Source organism: Pituophis catenifer, unplaced genomic scaffold (assembly GCF_029215685.1).
Source record: "Pituophis catenifer annectens isolate HBS135680 unplaced genomic scaffold, rPitCat1.0.hap2 SCAF_1, whole genome shotgun sequence".
In the NCBI taxonomy this organism is placed as follows: Eukaryota; Metazoa; Chordata; class Lepidosauria; order Squamata; family Colubridae; genus Pituophis; species Pituophis catenifer.
In genome coordinates this window covers 192,193,615-192,212,446 of record NW_027256881.1, presented here as the reverse complement: position 1 = coordinate 192,212,446, position 18,832 = coordinate 192,193,615, and the positions used below count along the sequence as shown (strand labels likewise).

General features: G+C 41.3%; 1 protein-coding gene across 2 annotated transcripts in view; it reads right to left on the bottom strand.

Annotated features, from left to right (window-relative positions):
• The window catches only part of CWC22 (CWC22 spliceosome associated protein homolog), a 47,830-nt gene extending 41,920 nt beyond the window's left edge, over nt 1-5,910 (bottom strand). For both annotated transcript variants that reach the window (XM_070952406.1, XM_070953190.1), the window contains exon 1: nt 5,876-5,910. The gene's annotated coding sequence lies outside the window, so the exon portion shown is untranslated. The remainder of the gene's footprint in view (nt 1-5,875) is intronic.
• Between the last annotated feature and the right edge of the window lie 12,922 nt (nt 5,911-18,832).

The window sequence follows — 18,832 nt, the reverse complement described above, 5'->3', positions numbered from 1 at the left end:
CCCCGGGTCCGTGGACTGCCATCAGTCCACAGCGTGCCAAAAACCAGGCCATGCAAACAAGCGAAGCCCCCATCCGTGGAATGCAGGCAGTATGTGAAACTACACCCGCTCCGGTCCACGGAAAAAACCTCTCTCCACGGAAAGGGTCCCTGGTGCCCAAAAGGTTGGGGGCCACTGTCATACATGATTGATAAATAAGAGAACAATATCTGTAAAACACAAAGTTTCAATTGCATGAGTTTCAATTCTGCACTAATAAGAAATGATACGTGAATATCGCAAGCTCTAGCGAGCTGAATGCAATGGCTTGTTGCTTTGTTTTTACTGCCTATTCGAGCCAGTACGTGTGCCATGCATGCACTATTTGGTTAGCGCCTTTTGCATCTGTCTGGTTTTTTTTTTTAATTTTGTTAATTATTACTGTTAAAGTGTACTTTCACCTGCTTAATAAATCTGTATACTGAAAAGGATGTGTGAACAAAGCACGGTGGTAATAACATTTCAAGCGGAGAAAGAAAAGCTTTATTGATTGAAGAAAAGTTTGAAATTCTCAGTGCTTTGAAAAGAAACAAAAGAAGATGTGACACTGTGCGTGTTTCTGCTTAAATGAAGAGACATCATGGGCAATCAGAAGAAATGTTAATAATATAAAAGCCAGGTTTGTTTTTTTTTTAAAGGAAGAACAAGTGTAGAAAGTCTATTAGAACAAGACAAAGAATTTGAAGAGATAGAACATCTGTTAAATGTTTCGATTGAAGATCCGATAATAAAGATATCAGAGGCATATTTTCTCACAAGAAATGAGAAGCCACTAACAATGGTGTTTGGTGGCTTCTACCTGATTTCATATGTGATTTGAAAGGCTTTGCTGTATAAAAGAGCTGCCCAAAATAAAGACAAATTGTATTGCTCTCACAAAGCAAGCTGGGTTCAACGAAGTACAGGAAGAAGCCAGATCTAAGTAAGTCTTCTTCCAGTACTTCGTTGAACCCAGCTTGCTTTGTGAGAGAAATACAATTTGCTCCCACAAAGCAAGATCTAAATTGTTTCAGTCCCATCTGCAGAGAACTTTCAATAAAAGATCTGCAACACTTGCTGCTGATGGCCAAGTAGAAGGTGAAGAAAAGTCCAGCAAAGCCATTACAGGTTAATCTTCAACTTACAACAGTTTATTTAGCGACCATTCAAAATTATAACAGCACTGAAAAAAGTGACTTATAACTGTTTTACACACTTATGACAGCTGCAGCATCCCCATGGTCATATGATTAAAATCCGGCTGATTGGCAACTGACTCATATTTATGATGGCTGCATGTCTTAGGGCCGTGATGGCGAACCTATGGCACACATGCCACAGGTGGCACACGGAGCCATCTCTATGGGAACATGGAGCCGTAACCCTAGGTCAGCTCCACCGTGCATGCGCGCGCACCTGCCGCTGGCCACCTGATTTTTGGGTTTCTGCCATGCATGCGGGAGACATGCGTGCATGCGCGGGGGGTGTCACGCACGCATGCACGGGGGTGTGTGGTATACCCCCCCGCACCCCATTTTTGGTCCCAGAAGGTTTCAGAGAGGCCTGCTAGGCCCAAAACGGGGTGCAGGGGGGTTTGTGCACGCATGCACAGGGGGCGGGGTAGCGCAGGGGGGCATGTGTACATACACAGGGGGGGCAGGGGGTGCTGAGGGACATTGCATTATGGGTGTGGGCACACACAATCATGTGCATGTGCACGCTTTCGGCACCCAAGGAAAAAAAGGTTAGCCATCACTGTACTAGGGTCATGTGATCTGCTTTTCGACCTTCTGACAAGCAAGGTCAATGGGGGAAGCTAGATTCACTTAACAACACTGTAATTAATTTAACAATGCAGTGATTCACTTAACAACTTGTGGCAGGAAAAGTTGTAAAATGGGGCAAAACTCACTTAACAAATTTCTCACTTAGCAGCATAAATTATGGGTTCAATTGTGGTTGTAAGTTAAGGACTACTTGTATAAAATCTTTTTTTTTTTTTTTTGAAAGAACAAAACCTCCAAAACAGTCAGTTCTGAGAAAATTTTAGAAAAATAGAAATGGCTAGAAAATAGCAATTATAATACAGAAAGGAACAGTATAGTAGCCTCTGGATTTCAATTTTATTTGGAGATATATAGGCAATTTTGGATAGTGAGATGGGCAGCATATAAATTTAATAAAGTAGTCAAACAAATAAACAAACAAGCTTCTTTTTGAAAGAAAGAAGATAGCAAAACAACAGACATTATTATTAAGCAAAGATCCAAGGACAGAAGATATATATACCAAGGCCCTGCAGTTCTAATATGATCACATTTCATACAAAGCCTGCATCCACATCTCCTCCACCTACTAATCATCATCATTTTCCATCGTCTCCATTACTCTGCAGCCTCGCTCTCCCTCCTTACACTTCAAACTGTCATCACTTATTTTTCAAAGTAAGAGACTAAATCTACATTACTAAATTATGAATTGAACATGTTTTTCAACTGTGTAAGTACTTTATTAGGATCATTTATTGCTTTATACATCAAGTTGATGTATATAATCAGTTATTATCTCGTTACTTTGTAACACAATGTCTTAGACTGCCTTTTCCCCCAAGTACTGTGTTTCCCTGGAAATAAGACCCTGTCTTATATTTTTTGAACCCCAAAATAAGCGCTTGGCCTTATTTTCGGGGAGGTCTTATTATTTTGGGGTGTATGGAGCAAGATGGAGCTCCTCTTGCTGTCTTACCTGATTTCCAGCTCTGTGTTTAAATATTTTCAGGGAGGACTTATTTACATTACAGCCCTCTCTAAGCGGTTTACAGAGTTAGCATATTGCCCACAACAATCTGGGTCCTCATTTTACCCACCTTGGAAGGATGGAAGGCTGAGTCAACCTTGAGCCGGTGAGATACTATCTGCTGAACTGCAGCTAGCATTCAGCTGAAGTAGCCTGCAGTACTGCACTCTAACCACTGCGCCACCTCGAATCCTCAGTTAATGACCATTTGTTCAGCAACTGTACAAAGTTACGAAAGCCGCAGTGTCCTGCGGTCATGTGATTACAATTCAGATGCTTGGCAACCAGCTCACAATTACAATGACTACAGTAACCTGTGGCCACATGATTGCCATTTGCTACTGTAAGTGCTGGCTTCCGACAAGCAAAGTCAATAGAGAAACCAGCAAGAAAGTCACATGTAATATTGCACCTAATAATCATGGAGGATTTGTCTAAACACTGCAACTGGAAGTCTGTAGAGATTCTCAGTCTTTTAGCTGTACAATTTGGGATGAACACCCTTTGAATGGTGTGGGAGTAGGAATGGATTTCCAGAGAGAAAAAAATTGCAGACTACAGGAACCAGGAGCACTACTCAGGTGACCCTGAGGTCACAGATAAACCTCCAAGTGCTTCAACAACCCTCTGAAAGGATGCAAATGTTCAGCAGTCTGCAAGGCAGTGGTGAAATGTAAGATGTTACTACCAGTTCTGTGGACGTGGCTTTGGGGGGGGGGGAGGGTAATGTGATCAGGTGGGCATGAACAACTATTTATTTTAACTTTTAAAAGCATTTTTTCTACCTCTTCAGCTGAAGAGGCTGTAGAAAAAAATGCTTTTAAAAGCCTCTGACGATCAGGCAACTCAGCTGGGATCATCAGAGGCTTTTAAAAGCACTTTTTTCTACAGCCTCTTCGGCTGAAGAGGTTGTAAAAAACTGCTTTTAAAAGCCTCTGACAATCCCAGCTGAGCCGCGCGATCATCAAGAGGCTTTTTTTTTTTACTTTTAAAAGCATTTTTTCGGTCGAAGAGGTTGTAGAAAAAATGTTTTTAAAAGTAAAAAAAAAAGCCTCTGATGATCATGTGTCTCAGCTGGGCATTGGGGGGGGGGGCGCAAGCAGGGATTTTTGCTACCAGTTCTCCGAACCATCGCTACCGGATTGTCCGAACCGGGAGCATTTCACCCCTGCTGCAAGGAGTATAAATCCTTCCATTCCCCACTATCCTGTCAGAGCTGAAGAAGCTTCTTGGATGAGAAGTGAAAAGTCTTTAAAGAAAAAACAAGGAAGTCCAGTTGTCTCCTAAAAAAAGCACCTTTGGGACTGCAACTGGAATTGTCATAAATTGGCAACATCATGTGATGTTGTGCTTTATGACCACATCGCTTAGCAAATGTGCCAATTACTGTCATGAACCAAGGACTACCTGTATACTGAATATGTGTAACAATATGCAAGAGTGACCTTGAGAGACAAGATGGAGAGATCCTAACTAGGAAAGGAGATAAAAGGGGGGAACCTGCAGTTGCTTAAAAGGTGAGAGATAGAAACTTAGAAGAGACCTGCCTTAATGGACGAGGCATTATAAATCACTGTGGGAGATCTGTAATTTCAGATTTGCAAGATTCTGTTAATATAGCCTTACAATAAACTAGCATTAGTAACTGAATGTATTTCCTTTCTGGTTTACCTGGGAGAACTGACAATGTGGTTGTGGTGCATTTGATGAGGGTGGTCAGTACATGTAGTCCTCAACTTATGACCACAGTTGAGTCCAAAATTTATGTTGTCGAGAAATTTGTGAGTTTGCTCCATGTTATGACTTTTCTCACCTAATTTGTTAAGGGAATCACTGCAGTTTTTAAATTAGTAACATGGCTGTTGGGGGTTGCTGGCTTCCTCATTGACTGTGCTTGTCAGAAGGTTATAAAAGGAAATCACATGACTCCAGGACACTGCAACCGTCATAAATGTGAGTCATTTGTCAATTATCCGAATGTAAATCACGTGACCATGGGGATCATGCAAAGGTCATAAGTGTGAAAAATGGCCGTGAGTCCCTTTTTTCAGTGCCGCTGTAATTCTGAACAGTCACTAAATGAACTGTTGTAAGTTGAAGACTACCTGTATCTACTTGTGAAACAAAGATGAAAGTGATGTTAGAAAACATGTGACTATAGTAATTTTAGACCTATCTACTTCCCTGTTTAAAAAAAAAAACCTTTCCCCACATGTCCCAAAATCGCTATGCAATATTGGTGTCCTCAACATTCAGCAACCGAAAGTGACAAATCATAGCAGCCCTTACATCAAGAAAACCCAGACAGCTCTCCATTTTAACAGAAATCTTGGAAATTGGCTTCATGTTATTTCTAAGTCTCATGACAAAAAACAAAACAAAACAAAAACAAATATTGCTAGGATAAACAGTTGTGGAGAACAGCCAAATCATCATCATCATCCATATCTACCTATCCCAGGTCCTTGGTAAGGACCAGATAGGTAGACAAAAACGCCAAACCAAGTATGAACGTCCAGCTGACTGTGTGATGAAAAATAATAATGATAATAAGGATGATGGATGGGGGGGGGGAGGAGAAGGAAGGAAGGAAGGAAAGAAGGAAGGAAGGAAGGAAGAAGATTCTGCGAATTGGCAAGGTTTTTTTTATCGGATCACCTTCTCCGTCGAGGGCAAGGGAAGCAATGATGCTGGGGCAACTCATAATACTTCCCAGCACAGCCTGATTTCAGGCGGGGAAAAGGAAGATCGCGTACGGCCACGTTCAGACATGCACACACACATCTACACGTGTTGCAATGAAGTAAGGAGTCGCTTCCTACGAGCACCGGTTCTGGGGATCTGCGGATGGTTTGGGAAAGTTTCCTTCGGATCGTCCCGCCAGCTGGGAAGCCCAAGCTTCCCCCAACGGTCGTTGGCCCGTCGCTCCCTCCCCTGCCCTCCTCCCACCACCCGGCGATCGACATGGAGGGCTCAAAACCGGAGAAGAAGCCAGAGCTGCGGCTGCGAGGAAACGACGTCAGAAAGCCCGCTCCCCGCGACAGCCGGCCTTGTAACTTACCCGAGCCACCAACTTCCCACCATAGCATATGCCCGTTTACAGGAATGACGTCGCTTCCGCTTACTTGTCCTCCAATTAGAGGCAAGACAGAAGGCGGGACTTCCTTCCTCCACCCCGCCCCCCGAATTATTGCTTATGTTAAGTCCAAGCAGTCAACGTTGGGAAGGAAAGGGTTAAGTGAAATGTCACCCGAAGAGCGGTTTCTCGCTTACTTAATAGCAGCGTTCTAGGCTATCAAACACGGATTGACTACATTTCCCAGCGTTCCTTATATTCGATAAGAGTGTCTACTGCTGTCAAAGAGTGGCAAAGAGTTTTCGGAGAATTTTTAGAATGAACTTGAAATAGAAGTACCTGGAGCCTATAGAAATTCAGAATAAGTTATTTTTTCCCTTCTGCCCCTTCCCACTTTCATTTCTTCCCTGGCAGAAATGTATTTATAATACAAGCAGACATCTGATACAGTTTTAGAACAGAACAGAACAGAACAGAACAGAACAGAATAGAATAGAATAGAATAGAATAGAATAGAATTTTTTATTGGCCAAATGTGATTGGACACACAAGGAATTTGTCTTGGTGCATATGCTCTCAGTGTACATAAAAGAAAAGATTACCACCAAAGAGAGAGGAGCAATATTTCACCAGTTGAATTTTTGTCGGTTTGTGTATGTTTTTTGCACCAACTAGAAATTACAACCAATATGAAATACTGACTTTAACACCATATTATAGTAAGTGAACAGAATGGTCCATTTTTCATATATTTCTGACGGGAAAAGAAATGGTTGGCTCAAAGTTTAAGGGCGATCAAAATACTGAGCTGTTTTCATTAATCCAAAATGCATAGAAAATCTGAAAATGTGCACTCGCATTTGAGATCAGGAAACACTTGGTTTGATATATGTTGCCTAATGGAGAATTTCACAAGATTTCCAAGCCTGGAACAGTCTTTTGTGACATTTTGGTCAATCCTTAACAAAGGGATTTTAAGCTATGGCTTTTGGAGTTTCCCCCCATGGAAGAATAGTTTTTTGAATCCAGTAAATATTTGATTGTCAAATGTTTGAGATGTCAAATGTTTGAGATGTCAAATGTTTGAGATGTCAAATGTTTGAGGAAAACATTCCCGCGCGGGTGGTTATGGGCGCAACCCATTGTGCCCATGTGACACCCCTCCTGCGCGAGCTGCACTGGCTCCCAGTGGTCTTCCGAGTGCGATTCAAGGTGTTGGTTACCACCTTTAAAGCGCTCCATGGCATAGGACCCGGGTACCTCCGAGACCGTCTTCTGCCACCAATAGCCTCCCACCGACCAGTCCGTTCCCACAGAGAGGGTCTCCTCAGGGTGCCATCAGCCAAGTTATGTCGGCTGGTGACACCCAGGGGGAGGGCCTTCTCTGTGGGAGCCCCAGCCCTGTGGAATGAACTGCCCCCGGAAATTCGTAAGATCTCCGACCTCCGGGTGTTTCACTGCGCATTGAAGACCCTGTTGTTCCGCCAGGCCGGACTATCAACACAATAGTTTTAAATTGGGGTATTTAAATTTTTTGGGGTTTTAAATCTGAGCCAATTTATTTAATTATTTTAAATTTTATATTGTTGTTTTGTCTGTGTTTTTAAATAGGCTGTACACCACCCTAAGTCCTTCGGGAGAAGGGCGGTATAGAAATAAAATTATGATTATGATTATGATTATGATTATGATTAACATCGTACTTGTTGATAAGTGTTGGTCATACCAAGAGGACTAATTTCTAAGTAACTGGGAAGTCACTGAGTCTAGAATGGCGAATTCCTGTGGATGTTTATAGATTAAAATCCATTGTCTTCAGCAGAGCCTAATTCTCATGTAAGATACAAAGGATTATAACTTTAGTGCAGTAGTTTCTTAGTTTCCACGATTGAAATGAAAATAATTTGCCTTCTTGTGTGAAATTGGTAAATACTAGAACAGGGGTGTCAAACTGGTGGCCTGCGGATGCACAGGCCATGCCCACCCCAGCTCCGTGAAGGAAAAAAGCATCACGATATGTCACATGACAGCAATATGACACGACGAGTTTGACACCTAGAAGGTCCTTACTAGACTATGGAAATTTGGGGATTTCAGATTTATTTTTTGTCTTTATATTTTTTTCAAAGACTAAAAGCTTGTCTTTTACAATCAAAATACTAGAGAAAACAGCTTAAAAATCAAGAATCTTCTCTGAAATGCATAGAAACTCATATAAGAGGATGACAAGAAAGTAATGTAAGTCTCTATATTACAATAGCTTTTTTTCCAGAAATCTTTTGTCCTTAGTGAATATCCTGTGTTGCTAATTAGCATTTTCATGTGAACCCAGTGAGATGTTGATGAAATTGTCACAGTTCAGCTGTCATAGGCAAGCCCTAATTGTCATAACACCTAACTCCTAGCAGGCAATATAGCACTTATCTCCTTAGATGCTGTATCTCTAATAAATTTTGATGATGAAGCAGTTGGCTCTTTTATCAGAAGAAGCCTGTTCCTTGCATTTTATGTTTGAAAGCCAAGATCAAAAATGCTGCTGTATAGAAAAAACATCTTTGGAAATACAGATCGAAACAAATGAAAAAGCAGAAAGATCTCTTTGCAAAATATCATCTGTGGGATGATTTGCAGAAACATTTTGCAAATAAATCTTTCGGTGTTTTTTGCTGTTTCATGAAAATGGTCATATTGCTGTTATAGAAATGTGTGGCCAGATAAGACATTGTGTAAATGTGGCTATCTTTAAAGAAAATGTAACATGGGATCTGGATATTTGAAGGACCACCCATCTCCAAATATTTCTCTCCATCTTATAAAATCAGACCGGGTTGGTCTGTCCTGGTACAGTTTTACAAGCGTTTCAGTTTCATATAAGGTTGCAATATACTAGATTGCAATATTCAGGCTGACCTAGAAATTTATTGTATCTACTGATCATCTGAGATCTCTTGAGGGCCATCAGATACTTGTTCTCAGCCGTTAATGATATCATTTCTATATAAATGTATTTCCTCCTATACCTCCCTTCAGAGTTCCACTTTTAGTTGCACTAGTAGAGCAGCTGTCCTTTTATCTGTGGCACGTGTATTCCCTGAGTCCATTACTTGCCAAGTCACATCACTATCCTATTTCCCTTTAGTCAGTCAGACTTGTTATTCTTATTACATCTTGCTAATATGTCTGCTAATTGGCTGTTGCTGTTTATATAACAGAGCTTATATTGCTGATGTATTCTTATGCTTCTTTCACCCTGTGGATGTCACTCTTGGCCCCAAGTACTTTCCAGCCAAATTTGTCGTCATCTTTTCATCTCCATCTGCTGCTCAGAGGAAGAGGGCAAAAAGGAAAGACTGTTCTTTCCTGCCAACCATCAGTCACTCTTGATCTTGCCAGGTATAATGGCAGTGTTATTCTTAGTATAAAATAAATAGCTGAATTGTAAGCAGGACCATAAGGTATGTACGTTGTCTTGCCTACACACAGAGATCACTGTGGTGAAGAAAGGTATTTTACCTGATAATGATTGCTGAAGCAGGAGAAATATCACACAGAGAGAAAGAGACAAACACAAAAACACACAGAGACCCACAGAACAATCAAATTCAGGATTGACTGAAATTTAAATTAAGGGCGTAAGGAAGGGAACATACGCAGGAATCTTTGCCTAGACAAAAAGAGTTGAAGATTGTTTTAAGTCCAGGACTACATGATCAAACAGACATCTTCTAATCCACTGAAGTGTAAGGAGGAGGAGGAGGTGGTACTGCACAATCAGATTTGCAAAATTTTGTTATTATAGCCACTTTTTATACAAATAGCTTTAGCCTTACTATGTAGGTGATTTCCTGGTCTGATTCACCTGTTACGGTTGACACTTCTCCTGATGGTGAAGCTTTATTGGGAATGGCTTTAGACTGCCCCTACCCCTGGTGAGAATTTTGGGACCCCATCTTAATCCCTCCTCAGCAAACAATTCCTTTTGCAACAAGACTAATGTTAGTAAAGGAAAGAGTATTTTACCAATGAAGACAAATATCTGTGTCCCAGGATAATGATGCAGGATCCAATCAGGGTCGGTCACCAGGAACAGAGGTTTAGTTTTCCAACTTTTGAATTTGTGCTGGAGCCCATCCTCAGGAAACTTCTCTCACACCAGAATGTGTGTGAGAGAAGTTCCCCGAGGATGGGTTCCAATGCTAGAGAGAAATTCCATAAAGATGGGTGTCAACTCGCAAAGCATCCCTGGCCTGCTGTCGAGTTGCCATAGGCAAGGGGGATGGGAAAACGAACTCTGCAGCTGCGGCGAGGCAGCACAGCAGTCAAAACAAAAGCACATTCCAGCCATATCTCTGTCTTAGCTGTCTCTGCAGTAACCCACAGTGGCCGGAGGGGAGTGATCTCTACAACCCACGAAATTGCTTCGTTGGAGAATGTGACTGATGACACACCTTGGGGGGAGGGGGGAAAACAGGGGTCAGAGTTGGAACGTGCCAACATGAAGCTCCTAATAAATAACTGTATTTCTTTTGAAGCTTGGCTCGAGGCTCATGATTTAATTAGGGCATCATCCGGAACCCTGACAACCAGGGGTGATATTCACTTACCTTCGCTACCAGTTTGCAAATGGGAATGCATGCGTGTGCAGGGGCTTCCGCGACTGCGCAGAGCATCAAAAATATGGATAAATGGGATGTGATTACGTCCGGGTGGGTGGACGGAGCCTCCTGCAGCTGCCGCTACCGGTTTGCCCGAACCGGATAGAACTAGCTGAATACCACCACTACTGACAGCGGGTTCCAGCACGAGTCTGAAAGCCCAGAAGACAAAACCTCTGGTACTGGTGACTGACCCAGATGGGATCCTATGAGTCTGAAAGCTCGGAAGACTAAACCTCTGGTCCCAGCGACCAACCCAGATTGGATCCTGCAAAGAATATCTTGATTAAGACTGGGAAGGGGAGGACTTCACTTCAGCCCTTTCCATGAGTGCAAATGAAGCTGGCTATTTCCCAACATCTTGGAAGCTAGGAAAATTAAAAAATGCTTTTGTGTGAGCTGATTCAAAATTGATAGAAGGCTCCACATGGGTTACCCTTATGTGTTTGGCATCCTCAGGTCCAATGCTGCTTAATTTTGATACTTCAGAATGGCTTTGATCTCAGATGACCATGCTCTTAGTGGAAAGGGTGTATTAGAAATGCCTCAACACAAAACTTGCTGAGTTTGCTGACATAACCTATTTAAAGCATGTTGTATTAATTTATGTTTGGCATTATTACTGGTTACTGTGTTAGGAAAGATGAGAGGACATTTAGTTCTTCAGCAAAGCTCAGTGTTTTTGGAACAGATTAAAAGCCCAGTTGCTTTTTGTTAAGAGAAAATAAATGGTGTTGCTTCTACATTGCGTCTCAGCAGTTTTTTAAAAAATAAATTGGAAATGAAACAAAATGGCTTTCTTGTCCTTGATGGGCTATTAGATCACCCTTATGGATCGGATGGCAGCGAGATGGCTAATACCATAATTTTGAATCAGGAATTAAATCATTTTATTATCTTCATTTTGTTGAGTCATCTCATTCCAGTATTTCTGTTTGCTACCGATCTCATACCAGGATTGTTCTACTGGCATTTCAAAAGAGGGTCTTCCCTCCAATTATGTGGAACCAAATTCCAGAAAAGACATGCCCAAAACTTGTCATCAGGATACAATCTTCATTCAAGGGTATCTCCACGCTTACCTTTATTAGAGGTAGAATCGACTTGTGCATTTTTAAAAAGAAAAGGTGTATACTTCTGTGCCATTTGAACATTGCATTCGGTTGGCTGACATTCAGGGAAGATGCGGCTCTGCAAATTTGCAAGGGAAAATGTTTTGCCTCAGGGTGATTGCGAAGAATGTTGTAAAGACTGTAAATGGATAAGAAGATATCAATAATTCTGCATCAGGCCTGTGCCAATTTAATTTAGCCTATTTGTTAGATGAGATTAGTTCACAGTAAGGATCTTAAGTGATGGCGCTGTTATATTGATGCTTCTCCAATGTCATGTAAGGAAGGGAGAGAGAGCAAGTGCAAATGTCCTTTGCTGGGGCAATTTCAGGTATAGTTTCTTCTAGTTTATGTCTGTTCTGACCCAGTCTTCACAAGCAATGAGAAACTACTTATGAATAAAACAACCCCTTTTTTAAAACAGGGCAGGAACAATCTTTATTCACAACCAAAAATAGCTAGTCACAAGTGAACTTTTTTCCCCCTTCTGAAACAGGGCATGAACAGTCTCTGTTCACATGAGAACTCAAGATCAAAAGTCCTCCATTGGTTAAGCCAAGCAGAAACAGTTCCTGTTCACACCAGCTGAGGCAAATTCATTATCTATTATTTCCCAGCAGGAAGACTCAATTGGCACCTCAAATACAGAGCAATGAGTCCCGACAAATCTGGTTCTGGCAAAGGAATCCGACTGGAAAACAAATGGTTGTCTGCAACAACAGGCCACTCCCAAACCCCTACTATTTATTTCCCAGCCAGGGAGCGTCTACGACTTCTTTTCCCTGAAAGCCGGCTTATTGACTTCCATGGTTTTCCTCTCCTCTCTTCTCTACGCATACACACATCTGGGATGGGCCACATCAGTTCCTCCCCCTCACTCAGCTCAGGCCCCAAAGGCAGCTGCCTCTCTACCTCAGGCAGACAGAAGGCTCTGGTTCTGTTTCCTCATCGGAGCCTTCCAAAGGCTCCGAAGCTGGCCCAAACTCCCCCTCCCCCTCCTCCTCGTCTGCCTCTGCTGCCAGCTCTGCCACAATAATGTCTTCTTCCAGAACTAAGTAATTACTGATTTTCAGTTACAATATTCAGCTTTGCATTAGCCAAAGACAGGATACAGGTACCAGACCCCCACCCCAAAAGATACTTACAACCAGATTCCAGAATTCCAGAATGGTGGCAGATGTACCCCCTTGCAGTCACATGACCGCATTTTGGGTGCTTGACAACCGGATCACCTTTATGGACAATTGCAGCATTCTGCATTCAGGTGGTGCAATTTACGAGGGTTTTTTTTTTTTTTTTGCCAGAAACTGGTCTTTTGGGCTGGTTTCTGACGAAAACCGCCCATAAAAATACTGTGACTTGCCTAATGACTGCGGTGCTTGCTTTATACCTACGGTGTTCATTTAACACCCATTAACAAAAAAGGTCATAAAATCAGGCTGGTCACATAGGTCCCTCAACTTACATCCATCATGACTTATGACAAAAATGCTGGGGTCCATCATAGTCATCAGTCGAGGACTACCTGTACTGTACAGGCAGTCCTCGACTTACAACCACAATCGAGCCCAACATTTCTGTTGCTAAGTGAGACATTTGTGAAGTGAGTTTTGCACCATTTTACAATTTTTCTTGTCACGTTTGTTAAATGAATCACTGCAGCTATTAAGTAAGTCACACAGTTGTTAAGTGAATCGTGCTTCCCCGTTGACTTTGCTTGTCAGAAGGTTGCCTAAGGGGATCAAACATCATAAATACGAGTCCTTTGTCACACGTCCAAATTTTGATCACGGGACCAAGGGGATGCTCCAAGGGTCATAAGTGTGAAAAATGATCATAAGTCACATTTTTTAGTGGTGTTGTAACTTTGAATGGTCACTAAATGAACTGTTGTAAGTTGAGGACTACCTGTATTATGTTGAAAAGAGTTAGAAGACTTCACATGTCATTTTGGGAGATGGCTGGAAGGGGAATATGATGCGCTACAGTGTGGATTAAGATGTGGTAAATTCCCACAGGATATCGGACCATTTGAACAACCAATCAACAAGAGAACCAGTCAACTGCTCAGAATTTAAATATAGCTCCAAACAAACAACCAATCAAATGATCAACTGACCACACTGGCACACAAGACATTTATAAACTAAGGAGAATTGGAGAAGACAATTCTGCTGCTGATGTAACGAAACATTCAGAAACTAAACTGAAACAAGCTTGGAGAGCAAACTACTGCAAAAAAAAAAAAAAAATTAACAATGGTTTCTCCATTCAACTTAAAATTTATTTCAGAGATACAGTTTCCCCTTAGAGCTCCTTTGAATGAAAGATAGGCTATAAAAATAGTGAAAAGAAATGGCCTGTACTGACGGTGAACAGGGATTTTTAGATTCAAATAATGCACTGAGAAAGCTCCCGTTGCCCTCATTCTTCCAAATGGCTATATCCAACGACTAAAATAATTTTAAGTAGGAGTGGGACAGTTAAAAAAAGCTTTAATAAGAGTTCTGGTGGCACAGTGGTTAAAGTGCGCTATTGCAAGCAAACTCTGCCCACCAGAATGGGACTGTCAGGTTTCGAGGTCGTCTCAAATAAATTTTTTTTGATGAAAAACTCCCATTTTTTAAGCACGACATTCTAACTCCGACTCCATCGTAGCCAACATTGACTTCCTGACCCAAAATCCTCCCTTTCCTTTCCCCACTCCTCTGCACTCATTGGCCATCTTCCAAGTCATTCTACCCCTAATCTACTGCTCCAGCTCAAAGGAATTTCCCCCCTCCCATCCCATCTCCTAGGGGATATTATCTCCAGGAAAAATAAGTAGGTGAAAAGTCAAACGTCCCTTTCCAGATGCCTCCGCTTCTCCTTCTTATGTCAGCACTAGAGTAAATGCATCTTGAAGTGCTGACAGGGACAACTTGCCGCAGCTAACTTGCTGCGACCAACTAGCCATGGCCAACTCACCTCAGCCAACTTGCTGTGGCCCACTTACCATAGTCAACTCACTGCAGAACAACTCGCCACTGGACAACTTGCTGCGAGACAATTTAACAATTCTATTTAATTCTTTAAAATAAATAAAAAAATATTTTAATTTTTGCAATTCACATTTAATTCTGTCCCTCATTTTGCATCCTTTCTTTAATGATTCTATCCTGCTATTTCTTTGATATTAGTGGAACTCTTGTCTTGCAGATTGTTGGGGGCAATATGATATTGTAAACTTCCCAGAGAGTGATGTATGGGGTGGTGTATAAATTTAAATGCTATTATTTGGAACTTCTATGCTTTCTGTGCAGTTCTGTTGCATAAACTGCATACTGCATATGTGCAAAGACCAGTAAATGACTTCCAATTTATATTGGCAGTCAATAATAAGAGAGGGTGGGAAGGGAGTAGGCATTTCAAGGATGTATATAGTTTCCATACAGATTTGTTACGCTCCAGAGATTTTTAGACAGCAGCTCCTAGAAATCCCAGTCTGCAAAGCTAATGGATGTAATTAGTCTTCCTGATCGTATTTATTTTGTTGTAACTTCTATTTTAGTTTTACTGCCTGTGGGGGATTTTCAGCCTAAGCTTCCAGATTGGATCTGCCTTTTATTGAAGAAAGCCTATTCCAATCAAACCACAATGAACAAAAGGGAACAGTTGTGTAAAGTTAAAAATGCTTTGTTTTACTGGTCAAAACTTGTGTTTTTATGCTAACAAGCAGAGCAGTCAAAAGAATAAACATGTGGAGGCTAGTATGAATTTGGACATTGCAAACAATTATTTGTTTTACCTGAAGCCCTGGGCTTTTTGCACGTGTTCAAAAGGTCTGAGGTTTGTTTTGCAAAATTACAATCATTGTATTGACTTTGATTTTGCCCTCCACCCCACCCCCCACATATAAATGTTGCTTCGTCAGACTAAATAAAAGTTAAATTTGATCATTTGTACAGAATCAGATATACACTGTCCTAATCTCTTACAGACTCTACGGTGCTCTTTTATATTTAAAAGCCTATTCAACATTTTAAGAAGAAATGCATAAAAATATCAAGGTGATGATGTAAAAAATTCCAGGGCTGTGCTATTGCTATATTATATTGTGTTTAGAACTAATGTTATAAGTTTTAAAGAAATCAGAAATCAGTACAATATCTTAGTGAGAGAATATTTGTGAATGAGTTCTCTAACTTTGTGTGCCAATGCTTGCTGATAACACGTACCCATGAGATACAAATATTTAGAATGAAATAATTGATTCTCACGACCCTGCACTCTTTCAGAAAGCTTATGATGAATCTCACCCTTGTTAAAATGATTTATCACATAACTGGCTAAAAATGTCAAAAATATACTTTATAATAAAGCATATGCATGTTTCCTTGAGAGTAAGTCTTACCGACTATTTGGACTCCTTCAGAGATGGGTTTCAGCAGGTTCTGACCAGTTCTGGAGAACAGGTAGCAGAAATTTTGAGTAGTTCGGAGAACCGGTAGTAAAAATTCTGACTGGCCCCGCCCCCATCTATTCTCTGCCTCCCAAGTCCCAGCTGATCAGGAGGAAATGGGGATTTTGCAGTATCCTTCCCCTGAATTGGGGAGGGAATGGAGATTTTGCAGTATCCTTCCCCTGGAGTGGGGTGGGAATGGAGATTTTACAGTATCCTTCCCCTGCCACGCCCACCAAGCCACACCCACAGAACCAGTAGTAAAAAAAAGTTGAAACCCATCACTGGACTCCTTCCCAGGTGAGTGTGTAGAAGATATGCAGACTGGGAAATCTTGTCAGAACTCATTCTATTTTATTGCTCCATTCATGAGCCATTACCAATTTTAAAAACAAATATTTTTCCTTGTGGAATCTTTGTGCAGTTCTCCAAATACATTTTTAAAACTTGCACAGGACTTTTATTATCCCTATGAAAGGTAAAAAAATTACTGTTTACCTTTTTGCATGGAGAAGGGATGTTCCAAATCGGCCTTTGGCAAAATTTCTGAAGAAAATTGAATGAGAAATAAATCAGTTTTACGTCTTGGGTTCCCTTTTATTTCTAAGGGCCAGGCTGGGAATGATGATTCAGCAGACAAAACTAGGTTAAAGCAAGGACAGTCTTCCTTTCTGGCTTTTTTATCCTGCTTAAAAGGGCAGCTTAATAATATCAGGGAGCCTTTCCGGCTTGAATGCAAGGCTAAATGTTTAACAAAAGCAAATCTGGGGCATGACATACATATTGGGAAGGAACAAGCAACTTCCCCCCCCACACACACTTCCATATCACATTTTAAAAAAATGTTCAGAAGTCCACAGGGAGCTAGAAAGTGACATGGTAATGTCATCCAAATTGGTAAGGCTAATATTTTTGGCTCTTGTTTCATTGAGGGTTTCTTTTAGGAGCAATAATAAGGGAAATGGGCACTAAAGCTTTTGTATGATTTTAAGGACAAATGCAGCATCTATTAGTCTTTCCATCTTGAACTACAGGTAACCTTCGAGTTATGATGGTAATTGAGCCCAGAATTACAATTGTAAGTCTTTGCAGTTGTAAGTCAAGACATCATGTGACCGGACCCAATTTTTCAACATTTTTTTGCAGCAGTTGTTAAACATACACTACAGTAATTGAGCAAGTGTGGTGGTTACTAAGTGAACATTGGAGTGGCAAAGCAAATCCATTTTTCCCAATAGGTGTTTTTTTTGCAGGAAACCAGAAGTAAATGCTGGAAACTGGCAAACAAAAAAAAAAAAGTCAAAAATTCCAAAAGTCAAAAAGTCCAAAAGTTCTAGGATGCTGCAAATAGCCACAAAAGTGAGCATATGGCCAAGTGCCCAGAATGTGATAACATGATCGTGGTGGTGCTGGTACAGTGTTGTAACTTTGAAAATGGATTCTAGTTCTGAGGAGGTTCATCATAACTTTGAACAATAGTTAACTTTCCGGTTCGAAGTCGAGAGTTATCACTAGCTAATGAATGCTGGAAGGTGTTTGAAACAAAATAAGATCTGCATTTGCACATATTGTTATGTGTGAAATATTTTTAATAAGAAAGTGTTAATCTTGCCTCAGCCCCTAGAGAAAAGCAATTTTACTCAACTTATATCTCCACTTCTATCCTTTGGTAAGTACATGACTAAAGGTTGCTTCAGCAAAAATTGTCTGCACTGCTGTTCTGAAAAGGCCAGTTAGATAACACAGACAATCTGCTTCTGAAATAAAACAACAGTATGCCCTTTCATAGCTTTCTTTGGATGCCCTGCAAACACCATGCAAAACTTTACTGGAGGGTAACAATCTCCTAAACCAGGGGTGTCAAACTCAAGGCCCGGGGACTGGATATGGCCTGTGGGGTGCTTAGATCCGGCCTGCAGGGCCACCCTGGAAACAGCAAAGGACCGGCCTGCAGTGCCTCTGTCAGTGAAAACGGAGCTTGGAAGGACTACATGTGGCCCTCCCGAGCTCCGTTTTCACTGGCAGAGGGTTGCAGGAGGCCATCACAGTAAAAAATGGAGCTCGTGAGGGCTGTGCGTGGCCCTCTCAAGCTTAGTTTTTGCTGGCAGAGGGTTGCAGGAGACCGTTGCAACCGAAACAGAGCTTGGGAGCCTGTTTGGGGCCATCACAGGCACCCAGACACGAGTGATGTTGAGCTGGCCCCGCCCCCTGGCCCTGCCTCCTCAGGGTCAAACACAATCCTGATGTAGCCTCAATGAAATCGAGTTTGACACCCCTGTCCTAAACAGAGTCTATTCAAAGTGAAGAAGACTTGGAATTCAATTGGCTTGTTCAAAGATAAAGAGAGTGTGTACAATTGATGGGCTCTTTTACAGGAGATGATCGTACTGAACTGTCAGTATTTGTTTATATAGATTGATGCGCTCCTGTGTCAATTATGCAAATATTTATTTGGGAGCTATCTCCATGGAAATGAGTGATCTACTTCTGAGTAATTTGATGAGGTCAATGGAGCTTGCTTCTGTTTGATGATTAAATGACTTTACAACAAATTAATATAGATTATTGATGTAATTAATTTAGGGTGGTGCAATTCAATCTGTAAAACAATTACACAGGATATGTTCGGAATTTTAGTTTGATATAGCCAATAATTGATCCTGAAGCCACATTCAGCCGCTGCCTTTGTTACTTGTTGTGCTTGTTTCTTTTCTTACTTTTTAAGTCATCCCCC